Source organism: Corvus brachyrhynchos, unplaced genomic scaffold (genome assembly GCF_000691975.1).
Source record: "Corvus brachyrhynchos isolate BGI_N302 unplaced genomic scaffold, ASM69197v1 scaffold27, whole genome shotgun sequence".
Taxonomy (NCBI): Eukaryota; Metazoa; Chordata; class Aves; order Passeriformes; family Corvidae; genus Corvus; species Corvus brachyrhynchos.
The window spans coordinates 1,320,687-1,328,236 of NW_008239139.1; positions in this window are offsets into that span (position 1 = coordinate 1,320,687).

Consider the following 7,550-nt stretch of genomic DNA (forward strand, 5'->3'; position numbering starts at 1 on the left):
TCTGGCTGAAAAATTCTTCTGATACCGAGAGCCGGGAGTGGCTGTGGAGGGGACAAAAGGGACATGCCTGTACTGCTGTCCTCTACTGCCAGTTCCTGCTCTGCCACGGGGAATGAGGGCTCAGATTTGCCCCCACCTGCTGAGGGGGATCTATCCAGACCATCCTGCACTTTGTGATAAGGCAAACCATGCTGCTCACAACTCTATCGAGAGTCACCAATGGCAGCCTTCACAGTGTCCTGCTTGTCACACCCTGTGTCCTGCCACTTCTCTGTCCCAGGCTATCTTAACTGAAGAGATTAACACGAGGCTGTACAATATCTTCCCTAGCACAAGCCTGGCCCTTCACAGAGATAACTATTTGTACTTAAAATGCTGAGATCATCTGGAAGCCAACTCTTACGTGGAAGACTAGGACTGTCCTAATAAACACTGTGTGTTGAAAGCAGCAACAACAGTCACTTTATTATTTTCCCAAAAGAGGGTCGCTTCTTTTCTGTGCACAAACTAATAGATTTTGCAGACACCAGTGTTCATGAATGCCTGTTTAAACTCATCAGTTTTAGGAACTTCCACAGACTTCAGCAAGCCATGGTGGATCAACTTGTATTTGCACTTCCCAGAACACACATTTGAATTGAAGATCAGCTAGTTCATTCCTCACTTTTTAGCATTGTGCCAGTTAAACACAAATGACTAAGCCCAGAGCAGCTATCCTATTTCTCACTGAACACAGCTGCTCACTAACAAAGTCCATGCCGAGGATGAATGAAATAGCTTCTCTGGTCTGCAAGTTTTTCCTAGTTCTCCTGTGTTCCTGTTACCATGAATGGAAACTTTTTCCACAGCTTTAGGAACATGAAAGCTGGGCAGGGCCATAGGGTGGTGTTTCCACTTACATTCCCTGAATGCAGTTTTTCTTTAAGTCATTTTATGGGTTGGGGGAGAATATCCTGTGCACCACACCCACTTCTAGCCAGCTTCACACTATTTATACAGTCAGGAACCACAAACCATCGTGAGAAGTTTAGATCTCAGGCAAGCCAGTAGCCACACTGATTCCAGGCTGGAGGGTTCATATTGCACAGTCCAATTTAGAGCACATTCTCGTTATCTCATGGGGTAATGACAGTTCAAAAGCTGCAAGCGTGCAAGCAGGTGAACTTAATTTAGGTGAGAGCACTGAGCAGAAGAAACCGGCTAAGGAGACTTCATGGAAGAGTTCACACTATCTCAAGCACAGAAGCACAGAGTCTTTGGGCTGACTTCCCAGCTCATTTGAAATTAAATCCATGCCTTTAAAAAAACCCACAACCGCACAACAGAACCACAGAGATGGTTCTCAGTTGTACTGACCATTTCTGATTACTATTGGAAATATCTTGCTAGCTAGCACTTCACAGGTCTTCCACCATGCATTTTCTGGTATGGATGTGGTGGATCTGGTATGATCTATCTGGGCTTGCAAGGAGCAGGGACAGGATGTGGGGCAGAGAGGGGACATGATTAACTTGATGTTAGTGAATGTCTGCACCTCCTAAAAGAGCTATGGACTCAAGATGAAAAGCCATAGAAAGGTGCTTTTGCAAAATACCTGTTTCCTCTTCCTCCCTTTTGGAAAGGAATCACTGCCATCCTCACATAACAGCCAAGCAAGGATTTTTATGCATTTCTGCAGTGCTTAATCACATTGCTGATAGTACCCATAATTACTGTATTGTAGCTAAGTAGGGAGAAAGCCTGTTCTTCTGTCTGGACAATTGCAAAACTCTCCAACCACACACAGCTGACAGACTTGCAAGCCCAGAACGCCACAAATCAACAGGTTTCACCAATGCCTTTAAACTGCACTTAATCACAGATGAGACCTCAGGGCACTTCTGCCACAGCAGCACTGGAAAGCAGCTCTCAGTCACACACCAGTGGATGCTGGAGGAGCAGTTACTGACCCCAAGGCTGAACAACCTTCCTTGGTGAGGCAGAACTGGCTGCAGCAAAGCCCCCCCACTCTGTACATCAGCTCCCTACCTGCAAGATGGGATATGACACAAGCAAATTGCTTAAAGCTCTTGGGGGAAATTGAAGCCACCTTTTCTGGTCTTTATTGTATGCCTCTGTAAGAAGAAGAAGGAATTTTTCTTCGTATCTAAACTATCAATAGATTGTAAAAAATAACTGAGTCCATCACCTTTAGATTTTATTCTTGTAAACTGTTTATTTTTTGATGTGTAAATATATCACAATATATCACTTGGGTGCCTTTGAAGGAAAGAATTCTGCATGGGAGGACATTGCTGGTGGGAATATTGATAAAGATTAATGCTTGCTTAGCCTCCAAGGGCAAGCTGCCTCTGTTGGACTTCTTTAGGCATAATTAAAAGCAGCCAAGTGAGGTTTCTCCTTGCAAGGCCTACTGAAGGAGCCCATCTCTTCCCACTGGCTGCAGGGGCAGGGTAAGGGAAATGGCTTTCCTAGGCTAACACCAGCCTTTGTGGAAAGCTCTCGCCAAAAGCAGGACAATGCAAGGTTTGCAGAGCACCAAACCCAACATCTGGCTGCTGTTGAGTTTAATTCCATTTTAGTTTAGGCTTGTTGGCCTAAACCTGTTTAGGCTGCCCATAGGAGCAGGGGAAAATCTGCCACTGAATGTACTGTGTGGAGATGAGGACATCTCTTGCATTCTCCATGCCTGCCTCTTGCTGAGAAAAAGATGCTCTCTGATAAGCATTTGAGCTCCTTGGGAATTACTTCTGCTGCACAGTCATGCCACATGCACTCTGCAAGTCCAACTCAATTGTTCATTCACCACATTCACTTCTTTAGCACCTCATCCTGCAGCAGGGCTGAGCACCCAAAACTGGGTGAACTGGCCACAATTCACCCATTTCAGCTAGCTGCTCTGGCCAGTGACTGAAAGTCAATGGACACAGGGAAGGGGCCATATAAAACTAAAAGGACCATACTGGGCAAAGAACAGTTATTTTCCACAGAGAGAATCGTAAGTGTTGTCTATCTCCTACATTTACCCCTTGCGCAAGATGAGTGAGGTGCACGAGTCCTGGACAACCACTGCAACATCTTACAGATTACTCTGTTACTCAGCGACTGGTGTGAACATCTGAGGCTCTCTTAAGTAAACCACAATTATTTTACATTTATGGACCCCACTGAACCCATTATTGAATGGTAACAAGGTAGTCATTAGGTTACACAGCAGTGAGCTCCTTTTCAGCATGAGAAATATGCTGTGGGTAAGGACTGGGGGGGTTGGCTGTGTTTCCTCTTACGGCTTTTCTCTCCCTCCCCTCAAGACAAAGGTGGGTTTGGTCCAAGGAGAAAATAATTTGCCTGGTCGCATTCTGACAGAAGTTCATTCAGAGGATCTGAGATGCCCTGTGAGGTCTGCAGGGAATGCAGATGGGCCCTGTGAAGTGTCAAGGCTTCCTGCAGAACCACAGCTCCCCACTGACAAATCAGCTCTGCAGTGGCTTCAGCAGAGAGCTTACCATAACCAGCCACAAGATAGCAGACCCGTACAGGAATTTTCCCATTCCCTTCCCACCCTGTGCTGGGCTCAAAACAGCTTTTGATACATGGCTGATGGAATAGCAGGAGAGAAATTAGGAGTGTTGGCAATGAAATGCTCCCTGACTGCAGTGACAGGAGCCTCAGCCTCTGAGCTGCTGGTGTGACAGCCAGGGAAGCAGTTTCATTCATAACCTGAGCATATTTTTTTTCATTGAATGAGCTTACCTGAAATGTTGGAAAGGAACAAACTAGGTTGATGAGCTATTTCAACTCCTACCCATGCAAGTTTTCTCAGAAAGTTTTCTTCTATTCCTCCTCTGCAGAAAACACTGCAGTGCTCCCAGACTGCATCAATGACAGCACAGTGGAGAGGAAGTTATCTGCACTTGCTCACCTGGACAAGCTTAGTTCTGCCCTACTTCAAGTACAAACTGCCTTTAGGATGTCAGACCTCACTATCTCTGATTTACACACATTTAGTCAGGAGGTGCACAGGTACAGACATCCCAGCCACTGACATTTGACAATAAGCAGCTCTATGGATTTTATTCACATTTATGGGATGCTGTAATATTGGTAAGCACCAATATCATCACACAATGTATTTCAGGATGCCCACATACATGGCCCAAGCTCTGAGACTTTCAGTCCTCTCTTGAGATCCTCTGCCTCTTCCAAACAGAGAGTTAAAATGAATGAGCAGGCATGCCCCGCCTCACACACACTGTGCACACACACACATGCAGGGCTCTGCACTTCAAACTGTCAAAGTTTCCAAAAATTCTCCTGTTTCTGCCAATTCCAGCATACCCAAAGCTGGGAGGGACATGGGGGAAATTTCTGAAAATCCAGTCCAACTTAGAAGAGGGGGCATTTCACAATCTTTTTTCTTTTTCTTTTTTTTTAACGTTTTTTTGTGGCAGGCATCCAGCTCTCTCTTGTCCATCAACCTTTCTTCTTCCACAACGTGCTACCTGACAGACTGGAGAGCATGAGCTTCATTCCAGCATCTTAACCCTGAGTTCTAATATCAGAGCAACTCATCTCAAGAGAGGAATGAGACTCTTTGCTACAAGTTAATCCCATCCTCCTTCTCCCCGCTCTCCCAGATGCCAAGGGCAAAGCAATCCAGGTTGCCTAGCCAACGCTACCCTGGTCAGAGCTCAGCTTCACTGTGATCCCATTTCTTCCCTGTAATCAGCCACATTTTCCACCTAAGCCTTGGAATAAAGAGCTGCTCATGCTCAGCATGGTCTCTGCCTCCCCTTTGTGTCAGGGGAGGCAGAAGGGCTGGTTTTGGGAACAGGCCCTCACACCGCCTTTTCCCCAGCTTTGCTCCAGCAAGTTCCCAATACCAGTCAGCACCAGCTGGATCATTCTGTCCAATTTGTTCCCTCCAGGCTCAGATCAGCTCCTCGGCTTGAGACCCGAATCTCTTGATTCCTCTGCAAGGAGAAAGTGACACCAACCATTATTCTCACAGTTTTATTTGTAAAGGACATAGCATGAAAAGCTGTATTTCAATGTACTTCAAAACCTGAAAAACCCATGTCGGTTTGTGGTGTGTATGTTAAAGTGCTCGATAGAACAATACTTTTACTAATGTCATCTTGAAAATAATCCAGTTCTTATTCCGTTAGTAATAATGTAAGGACAAAATATACTTAATGGAGACATTTAGGGATCATTTTAAGCTATACAGGGCACATTTGTACATTTCAAGTGTAACACACAATATTTCCCCTCACGATGAGCACCTTCATTTGATTGAAAGGAGGAATTTTCTCAAATACGCTGCTGCGGAACTACCCTAAAAACACATTTTTGAACAATGATAAGCTCATTACACAAACCAACTTGGAATAAACATGAGTAGGTTTTTCACTAAACAGTACAATTTCATTTATTTCAGAGAATTATAAATACACATTTTGTACATAGTGAGGCATCTGATTCTCTGACTCCCTCAAGTTACCATGCTGGCTGTTAGTAGAACAGGACTATGCAAACTCAGACATCTGCAGATGGGCATTGGATAGGATTTTTTTGTTCTTTTAAAAAGCAGATACCAGAGAGCTTTGGTCTTTTCCAATATTCCCTTTCTCAACCAAAGAAGGTGCTTTAACACTGAAGTAAAAACTGTGTTAGCTTAGAAGAATCCTGATGGGTTTCTCACCATTCTAGTGGGTAGAATGATTTCTGAAAACCTTACAGAAAAAACCTCTCAGTTTCCAATAAACAAAAGTAGTCCACTAAAAAAAAATCATACATGGCAGAATAAAAATTCACTATGAAGAACTGTTCTCCCAAGGCTGTCAAGTAACTACTCCTCTAGGAAACTGAGGCACTCAGCTGTGCCCCTTTCAACATATCTTGGAGTAGTTTATTGCCTACAAGGAAAGATGAAACATACATAATTTTTACTGTATTATTATTAATATGATGTGAAACCTGACAAAACCAAACAAGTCAACACTTGCTGAAAAAGCTGACGTGAAGTTGTGTTAAGTGCTAAAGGTTTCTTAATGTAGTCTGAAATGGGGAAAGGCCCTGATTTGAATTTTAAAAATTCTCAGGTTTTGACTTCTATTAACTTAAGAAAGACTTAATGTAGTTATTGCCTTTTTTCTCTGTGTGTGGTTTATTCTTTTAAATGAATAACCTTTAGAGGTGCCTACATTTCTACTTTATCCTGCTTGCACTTAACCCTTGTCATGTCAGATGAATGCTAGGACTGCTCCAGTCATACGTAGCCTTTGGAGAAGTCTGCAGCAGTGTACTTTGGGAAGCATCCAGCCAGCAAATGCAGATGATGCTGTGAAGAAATCCAAGGACTAAAGAGGTGGTTATTTCAGTAAAATGAAAGTCACTTAGACTCTGGGTTGGGCGTGAAAAAATCCTGTATAGCAGTCATTAGACATGAAAGGCCTGAGTTGTAATAGAAATCAAAACATCCTAAGCAGTCATTACCAAATAATGCTGCCACATGGTTTCTGGTGCTAAATGTATAATTCATTGATAGAATTAAGTACAGGGACACATTTTCAATTGCTGCTGAAGGGCTGTCATGCATCGTCTGCTGACTTTAAGCAGACATGCCTGGCTACACAGAAAATCCTAACACCCCAAATTTCACATTTCTGGAAACGTAAGAGAGATGTCACACATCCGTGGGCTCTGGCTACTAACTCAAGACACCATTCACAGCCTTTACATTAGTTACTCACACCCACAGCAGTGACATGGCAGTGCTGCCTACAGTATTTGGGATGAGTTTGGTCAGTTTAAGGAAGCACAAGCCCAGGAGGAAAGAATGGTTACTGAAAACTGGAACCCCCATTAAAGTCAAAGGCTCCTTGACAGTGTTATTTTACTGCTTTCTTAGAAACAAAAAGACTTCTATAACATAAAACTCTCCAATGAAACAAAGTTCCACGAGGAGTTTTCTTCTGGCTGGGAGTATGACGTGAAGCTTTGACACTGAAGTGAGGGATGTTCTAAGAACTGGGCAGCAGAATGACCACAGGAAAACAGAGAAGCTTAACAAAAGGCAGGTGAGAAAGCAAACCCTAATTTTCATCCTCTTTCCTTTTCCTCATCTCCCATCCCTCCTTCCACCACATGCACACTATGCCAAGACCTGCCACTGTCCACCATTGCCAAGCCCCTCCTAATGCCACTTGAGAGCACAGTGCAAGGCAACACACAGTACCAGGGGGCCTTTCCCAAGCCTCAGCTGACAGTGAGACATCCAAAGAATCCACTGACCAAATGCCCAAGATCACAGGGAATAAACAAGTGAAAACAAAAACCTACATTTAAACTAACTTCCAAAAATCAAAACCAGGTGAAGCTACCTATGTTCTCAGATCCTTCCAACTCCCATCCACAAGAATGGAAAACACACTCTGTGTCTGCTGCATGGTATTCACGAGGTGATTCTGACATAACCTCTTGTTAAATTTGTATCATACAGTGGCTCCCAGTTCCTCACCGTATCTCTATATATGCAGTGTATTACA